General features: G+C 30.1%; 1 protein-coding gene across 2 annotated transcripts in view; it reads left to right on the top strand.

Moving 5' to 3' along the window:
- Positions 1–271: 271 nt before the first annotated feature.
- The window catches only part of LOC111632049 (ADAMTS-like protein 5), a 58,416-nt gene continuing 50,360 nt past the window's right edge, over positions 272–8,327 (top strand). The window contains exon 1 of one of the 2 annotated variants that reach the window (XM_023376405.1): positions 272–438. The gene's annotated coding sequence lies outside the window, so the exon portion shown is untranslated. The remainder of the gene's footprint in view (positions 439–8,327) is intronic. The other variant, XM_023376403.1, reaches the window with a different exon arrangement.

Genomic DNA, 8,327 nt, shown 5'->3' on the forward strand with positions numbered 1-8,327 from the left:
TCCTCCTCCTCTTTTACCTCCTTCTTTCCTCTCTCCCTCCTAACTTTCCTATCTTGTCTTTTTCTATATCTTGTCACTTTCTGATCGATGAACGTCTTCTGCATCTGGGATATTGAAAGAAAAATAATATAAAATCGTATAAATATGCAGAATGGCGAAGGATTGTCAAGTGCATTATCAATCCCTCGGTCAGCATTATCGGACATGTTTCTCTGCCTTGCCACCAGAGCGCGCCACCATCGACCGAAACACCCCGCTTTATAAAGACGAGTCGGGGGTCGTTTGCATGCACGTGAAGACCAGACGATCAGCTGAATGCATCATTTATTACAACAGCATGTATTTATTCACCATTAAGATATGATTCGACGTCGGGTTCGGTTATGAGAACACTCCACGGGGATTAGATAACTCTCAACCTCTAAAAGTGTCGTAAAGGTAAGACGAATCTCTCAATTTAACCCATCCGATGATATTACACAGAAAATTTCGTAAACGATTATTTATTTACAATTTATAACAGAATTCTGTGACGTAATATAATTTATAAACTCGTTCGTAACAATATCCATCCGTAAACTAGTTCCTAAAATTAACCTTGAAGTCAATTAAAATTTTTAATGTTTACGCTTTACTTTTAATCCGTTTTTTTCGTCCAGATTAATTATTATTTTTTTTTTAAAAAAAAAGGTTTTTTTTTCCTTTTTATAAAACTTTCTACGTAAAAAAATTATGAATTTCTTAGGGGTTATTTATCCAAGTTGCTAGTCCTTGAAGCGACGAGTAATTTATCTGCAAGTGGAGAGCGTAAGGCTGAAGTGGTTTCGTCTGAATCTTTTGTACTTATGTTTGTTCAGCCTCAATGGATGTATTGAAGTCGTGTTTAGTTCGAGTATTCAATTTTCATAAGACATAAGCGAACGACTGTTGCCCTTCATCTGCCTATATATACTTTTTTTTTTATTTTTTTTAATCTTACTTTTCCCCTTTCCTTTCCATTATTTTAGCTTTAACCTTCTGACATGTCCTCGGCATAGTTTCCTTTATCCAACCTATCCGCATTGTTAACAATATATTCTGCACAATGCGTAAAGGTTGTTAACATTATAAGAGTATTATTGTTAAGGATATTTCTGACGATTAATAGATTTGTTTGCGCAAATAATTTACTGGATTTAAAGTATATTATTAAATGAAGTTTGAATGGTTTAAATTCTCTTTCAAAGTTCGCTCGATGAATAATCACAAACAGTTGGCGAATTCGATTCGCTCTTATGTAAATATCTTTCTATTATGTTTATCAAGCGTGAACCGAAATCACGGTTGAGGAAAGGATGATAAACAGATTTTCGATACGTTAAAACTATTAGTTGAATATAAGAACAGGGGAAGGAAGCTCTAAGATTGTCTTTTTACATAAACAAAACTCGATACTGAACGTAAAAAAAAAAACACAAAAATATAAGCAAGGGTGATCGATTGCTCTGCTTTTCTCTATTCTTAGGCTACACTCAATGGAGTGAAGTATTTGATCTTTGACCATTTGGAGTCTAGAAAGGTAACGTCTCCCACGAGAGTGGACGGAATAGAGATAAACAAATAGTCGTGTAGTAAAGTAGAAGTAATTTCGTGACGGTAGGACAATGACAGTGATATCTAGGTTGACTTTGAACGAATCGAACTGTTCGATCTGTACCCTTATTCTTTTCTAGTCCCAGAAAATGATTCTCTTCCCTCCCTACCGGCTTTAGTTGTAGGTTTCGAACTAATGTCTCTCAGCAAAAGACTGGTCGAATTTCCAATAATAAGCGTAAAATATCGGTAACAATCTGTATTATATATCAAAATTGCATCATTTTCTATATCATTCCAATAAAATATATATCATTGGTTGGTTTTCCCCTTCCAGATGAATAACATTTGTTGTGTTTCTCTCATATTTTTAATGTCATCGGTTGTATTTTTTTCTCTCTCTCTCTCTGTTTAGTCCTTCGGTGATGAAGTTAGTTATTTATCGACTCGTAAAAAAATCTGATAATAAAACTAATGCTTTGGTTCTAGCTTAATTTTTATGTTTCGATTTTATAGTTAATGAACTTGTATATGACACATTTTCTTTTAATAGAAAAGATTGTTTGTTTTTTTAATGAAAAGGAGCTCTTACGTGGTATTTTTGCAGTATAAGCTATTTTTTCAGCAATATTTTAGCGAAGTGGTTTATTTTTATATCACTTTAAGGTCGAAAACCGTTCATTTTAACCATTCGATTAAAATTAGTATGCTGTTTATTCGAAGGAAGCCGTAATTTTGTATATAATCGATTAACTTAATCTTGTATTACTATTCGAAAAACTTGAAAAACTTTCATAATGTTTCGTTTGTTAATGCCATAGCACTGAAATTCGATTTAGATATAATTAAAACTTCATATTTTGATATATTGATTCTAATATATATTAAATTTAACTAATTATGGCATTTCTAAGTTAACTAGATTTATAAACTATTCAGTTGTGTGTTTATTAGTTAATACGTTTAGTCCATAATTTATTATATAATCACCCGCTTCAAAGGCAGTAACATAATAATCTTAAGTGTGTAAAATGCTAGGCAGCTTATATTTTAGTGTAATAAAAAAAAATCTAATTTTTAATAAAGATTTTAGTTTTTTATTGATTATATATATAATTACAAAATTTATAAAAAGAAAGGAAATTTAGTATTCCCCACAGCCTCTCTGTATTTGATCATCACAAAAAATTAAATTGTAATTTTCCTCCATAAAATATTTCATTAATTATTATTTTTTTTAAGTTTCAGCATGGTAATTAAAATGTTTTTTTTTGTTTTTTAAGTAAATAATGCTTGTAAAATATAATCAATAGCATGAAATTAGTTCGTATCATACCTTGAAGCATCCAATTCTTTGCGGATATATTTTTTTTTTTTACTTGGTTTTCAAATGTTTAATTTTTAAACATCTTATCTTAAAACACATAATAATTTTACAATAATTAAAGTTTTGAGCCAAGATAATCTATAAGTCGGCTAACCAGTAGAACATTTTCTTTTCCTCAACCCAATGCTTTATTCTGGTTTGACATGCCACACGAATCTACTAAACGATCATTAAATAGTTATTAAAGGTTCCTAAATTTACATTTAATGACAATTTATAGATAATTACTTATAATTAGAAGTCAAAGGGTTTAGTTTTACTTTAATCATGATAGAAAAGGGATGCAAAAATGTCGATTTCTGTATCCGTACAGATTTATATCTGAGAATAAACTACTCCGAGGTGGTCGCCGATAAATTATGATAGATTAATTATCCTCAGAATGGACTATTTGCCATTCATTTTGGTAATGGAATCGTTTTATCACAAGCTAGATGGAAAGCAAGCAATAGGCTAATGGCAAGAGCTCTGCCGTAGCTATTGACTATAACGCATATCTAATCGTTTAGTTTAACTCAGATTCTTCCATTTAGTTGAAAAATCCCATTCAGAACTTGCAATTTTAGAAGTTGTCGTTTAGGTAGACGATTTGGCAACCGTACGAAAACGCATCTAAAAGAAGAAAAAAGAAAAGAAAAATACAAAAAAACTCTTCTTATGGCGAACAAGCTTCTTGACATTTTTGAAAAATTATCTTTCCAGTAAGATAAATCTCCTTTTAGGAAAATTTCATAACATTTTTGTATAGAAACTTCGCTTTAATTTTATGAAAAATTAAAGTTAATTTAAAAAAAAAAAAAAAGATATATTTTCGAGTTATATATTTTTCCTCCTCCCTTCATCACTTAACCGTAAAGTAAACATAATTTAATCTTCTATACGTATAATATAAAAGATATATAAACTGATAATTTAAAATAAAATTTTACTGAATCGAAAGCTCTGTTCTGCTTTTTTTTTCTTTTTCTTTCTTTTTTTTTTAAAAATGATTTCCTGATTATTAATTATGCAGTTATCAAAAAGTTAATTCTTATTCTTTAAATTTAGTGTCAAAATTATAGTTTTCGTGTCGCGCATCGATTGCTTTTAAACATGAAAGCTTAGAATATTTATGATCTGTAAAGTATCTGGATTTTATCAAACTTATCTCTTATTATTTTTTTTTAATGTCGCACACAATTTTTACCATTTATTTAATCACTTTATATCTTTGCTTTTTATAAATTTCAACTTTCTAATTTTAATATTTCATTTCTGATAAAAAAAAAAACTACTTGTATGTATATATAAACAGTAAAAACTCCGAATTAATTGTGCTAGGGCCANTATATATATATATATATATAACCACGAAAAGTTTGAATATAAAATCAAAAATAGATTATCTTTTATAATCGACCTTAAAGATATTTTTAAATGCTTTTTGTTTTTATTTATTAACTTAACGAAAGTTACAGGCTTTGCAACTGTTTAAACATCTGTTGCAGATACAGCTTTAAATTTGTTGTTTTTAAATATATAAAAGTACTTTAACGAAATCTTGTTATTTTATAAAGATTAAGGACAAGTTTCTGTGTTGAATGGCAAAGAAACACGTAACGTGAAGTGTTATAGTTGCGTAATGGGTATCGAAATATCTACAGGTTGAACTCTCCTCCACCCCTCTTAAGTCGATATTTATGGCATTGATTTAGCAGATAGTTGATAGCAAAATTAATCGATATTTTCGCACAACGGAAAAATTGATTTTTTGGTTCTCTCTAGATGTTGCTATTCTGGTAGATATACAGCGATAAATGAGAAAAAAGGATGCTTACTCAGATAAATGTTTATATAAAAAAAATATATATATATAAATCTAATTTTTATTTTCAAAATCTATGAATAGTTGGAAAGACGTAAGTAGAAAAAGCTGTTATTCTTCAATAAATAACTCAAGNATAATATTTCATGATCAATTCTTTAATGACAATGAAGGGTTAAGTATCTCAATTAAGTTACTATAATCAGAAATTGATCCATCATTATTATTTTCTGCTTGCTCAATTTAAATGTAACCCGATCAGTAGCAAAAAAGGAATGACGAATCTGCATTTTTTAATGTTTTTTTTTAAAAACTAGGAAATACTTTTATAATCAAACGAATTATCGGGGAATTTAATTAAAATGGTAATGGAGTCTAATTTATAAGAATCTCAGCTTTATAAATCCTGTATCGAATAAAGAAATAAATCCGATTTTTTTTTAGCACTAAGACATTTTATACAAAAGAATATGGATTTTAAAATTACATTATCTTCTTTATAACCCATATCAGGCCTCTATTGACTGTTATGTTTCGACATGTAAGGTAAAATCTGCTTATGTCATCGATTTTCAAGTGATGAAGATAGCAAAGTAGCTTGGATTCGAGTGAAGAGGAGGACATTTTTTTTTCTTTTTCTTTTCCAAGATTTCGTCCTGCATTTGAAGTGGTACAAGTACATTTGGTTCCAAAACGGATTATACAAAATACATGGTTAAGATGAAGCTAGATCCTCGAAAATTCTCATCTATTATACATGCAGAATGTAAAGAAAAATAAATCCTTTTTTTTTGTAACAAAGTTATAACATTTTCTAAGCATTCTTAAATAAATTCCATGTATCATTTTTCTGTCTAACTGCATTATCATTTATGGGAATGTGTTTGATAAGATGTGAGTTATGTTTATTAATGAATGGTATTTTTGTAATGACTTTTTATGATTAAGGATAAAAAAAAAATCAAATAAAATTTATTCTAGAGTGATGTATACGGGGGGAAGCAAACATCAAGTAATGCCAGATGTGTCGAAATTTATTATTATTATTATTTATTTTCTAGCGTTAGATTCTGAAGCAAACAGATGCTTTGCTCTGTCCATCTTTATGAACAATTAAGTGTTGCTAGAATATAGAAAGATGTGAATGAAAGTTAAGTGAATATCAATGGATTCGTTCATTTGGGATGTAAATTTTCTAAAAATAGTGTCATGTTTATTTATCAGTAGAGTGCTGTAAATTCTCCTCTTCTAGAGTGGATTTCTGCTAAGAAACGTTATATATCTGTCCACAAATTTTTAAATTTTTCTGTAATTTATTATAAAAATAATTTATGATCTTTTAAAATATAAAAATTAAAGTTTTGATAATATTTTTAATTTTAGAAATACACACACACACACACACATTTGAATATATGAAAGAAAAATGAGTTTGTTAGTCGAGATAATTAACTAGAAATGAAATTTTCGTATAATTTAATGAAAAATTCGTAATAAAAGTAAGAAGTTTTGGCTAATGATCGTTTATTATTCATTAATGAGATCTGCATTTAGTTTTAGGAAATTTTTAAAAGTTTATTTTATTTATTTTTTTACACCATCCAGACACACAGTAATTAGGGGTAGCGGTCTATAGGAAATTCATTGAATACTAGCATATTAAGCGTTTAATCTACAGAAGAAAAATGGTAATCATCTAAAGGAACTAAACATTAAAGTATTTAATGATAATATTAATACATTGCAAAAAATATGCAAAAAATTGATACTAATTTAAGTTTAGTAATACCACTGTTAAAGGAATCAATAGATTATTTTAAAAATTTTAGAGAAAATGTTTTCCTAAAATCAAAATTAATAGCAAATGAAATTTGTACAGAATGCGACATTCCTCTTGTATTTGAAGAAATCGAAAACTTTTATTTGAAAACGAAGAAACGAATGCGTGGACAAATATTCCCGAAACAAATTTCTATAGGAACTATTTTTTAGCAATGGTACCGGTACATCGTGGAATAATCTCTACAGAAGAAAAACAAATTGAAGAGCATATTGCCTTTTTGGTTTTCTTTACAACGGAAGATGACCTTCCGTTGTAAAGAAATGTGCAATGTATGGATTTAGATTTAGCATTGAGAATACAAATGGTGACGATTTATATGACGAAATAAAAATATTTTCTGCTGCAATGATATAATTAATGCGACTCCGTTTCAATGTTTAAATATGCCGTTTAAAGTTCAGAATTCAAACTTCCTAATTTAGTTTATTAGATTACTATTCCATCAAATTTCTATTCTTGAATTGAAGAAAACGGAATTTTCCTTCAGTTCATATATCCCTTCTTGGATGCATCTAATAAAACTTTTGTGGAAGGAAAAGCTTTATTACATGCATCCTATTTTGTATCAGAGTTTATTTTTGTTTTTTGGACATTCTGAGGCTTATGTTTTAATTTTGCCTCGAATCTAACTTTTAGTTTACGAAATCTACTAACCAGTCCTATTGCTTCTGCATCGGCTGAATGCAGATTTTCTAAATTAAAAATATTTAAAAATTATCTACGCACGACATCGTCACAAGAAAATCCCTTTAGTTCGTAACTGTACTTTTGTTCCAATGGAGGATATAGAGATTTACATGTTAATGAATTCGCTTGGTTCAAAATACGGCTATTTCGAAATTAGAACTAAAATTTAATCCGAACTGTGATATGCCTACGTTAACTCGTTCGCTTAGATCAAAAAGTCTCCATGCCATAAGAGAACAATAGACACACAACAACTGTAATCTAGTAAATATAACTTTGCTTTTACAGTAATACATTTTCGGGTGTAACCTTACTTGCGGCCCCCCAGTGGCCAAGCGGTTCAGTTCCCTAACACCTAAACACTGGGAGTTCGCTCGTGGGTTTCGCGCCTAGCCAGGACGGATTGGCCACGTAAAGTTTTCCGGGTTTAGTCCACGTTTGTAACGTCTGAATAGGGGCAAGTTACCCTTAAAAACACATTTCTCCCAGGCAATCGCCCAAGTGTTGCGCGTTGCCATAACTTAACAAAACAAACAAACAAACACCTGCGAACTACCCTTTTTTCTCTAATCTCATAAAATACAGCTGGGCTGGTTTTCGAGATTGCAAGATTGGGCCACAAGTAACAGATTGAGATATTTGTAGGGCTCTAGGCTGCTACATTTCGGCGTCTTACTACTTTTTGGGCCACTTTAAAGATAATTTGGGATACATTTCGAGGAATTCTGCTTTACTCTTTATAAAACTTATCTGGAAACCTGTGAGGTTCTCACCGGACACGTGCTGTTTACCTTCACATTTATATTATTATTAACTAGCAGGTGGGCCCGGCGTTGCTCGGGCAAAAGTAACGATAACTAAGATAAAGATTATTACGTTACAGTCAACCTTACCCGTTTTCACAGAATTCAAGAATTGGGTCCCCTTGTTTCCAGACTAATTAGAGAATTTTAGATGGGTCTAAAAATATGTTCGATTTCCCGCAAAAACGAAAAAAACTGCATCTGCGTATTGCACGTCGCTTTCTCTTAACA

Source organism: Centruroides sculpturatus, unplaced genomic scaffold (assembly GCF_000671375.1).
Source record: "Centruroides sculpturatus isolate CEXI.00-Female unplaced genomic scaffold, Cexi_2.0 scaffold658, whole genome shotgun sequence".
NCBI classification, from domain to species: domain Eukaryota; kingdom Metazoa; phylum Arthropoda; class Arachnida; order Scorpiones; family Buthidae; genus Centruroides; species Centruroides sculpturatus.